Below are 927 nucleotides of genomic sequence, written 5' to 3' on the forward strand. Positions count from 1 at the left end.
GCTACTCTAAACCAGCACCCTGGGGTGCCAAGATACCTTTTCTACGTTTTGCAACAGTATCTGGTCATGTGACCTCTTTGTTCAATACTGTATATATATATATATCTGTGTAAACTACTTGTACCTGATGATGACAAAACCTTGTCGAAACGCTGTACATTTGCTGTTATGTTAAACTTATATTAAAGTTTTTTTTTTCATTACCCATTCAAGCCGTCTCCAAGCATTACTGTTCTTTAAATTGTCAAGCAGATTCATTGTTAAGGTATTGGACTGCGAACTAAAAAGTGAATTCACTGTTATCTATATTATATTATTTTTTCCACTGTTGGCATATTTTCCCCCTGTTTTTTCGAATACGTTAAAATTACGAGAGCATGTTATAGAACGTGTTGCTGGTACACAAGTAAATATACTGAAAAATACAATATTGACGTCGAGTCGAAAGCTTTTGGTGGAAGACGTACACTAACGCTAAGGAAACACCATCAACCAAGAATGAAAAAAAAAAGGAAAAAACTTCCGAAAAAAGCATTGCATTCCTAGTCTTTAGTTTCTTTATTTACATAAAAAACCTGCTTGAGAACCTCTAATTATCGATAGATATCTCTATTATATTAAATATAAAAGTTATACTATACGGAAAGCTTATTATAATGGAGCTTGCGATATGTACGTCCAAAACTCGGATCTCGGAAACTACTGTACCGATCATCACCAATCATAACTAGGTAATATTTTTATAACTAGGCGGTATTTTTATAGCTGAGCAATAAATAAAACAATTGAAATTTCCACAAAAATGATATGTTTCAAATTCAACCAATAAAAATTACAAAAAATGATAAGTTTCAGATTTAACCAATAAAAATTATAAAAAGGAGTAAGTTTCAAATATAAAACAATCAAAAAACAAACTTTAAAAAA

The sequence above is a fragment of the Limulus polyphemus genome, unplaced genomic scaffold (assembly GCF_000517525.1).
Source record: "Limulus polyphemus unplaced genomic scaffold, Limulus_polyphemus-2.1.2 Scaffold2058, whole genome shotgun sequence".
Lineage (NCBI taxonomy): Eukaryota > Metazoa > Arthropoda > Merostomata > Xiphosura > Limulidae > Limulus > Limulus polyphemus.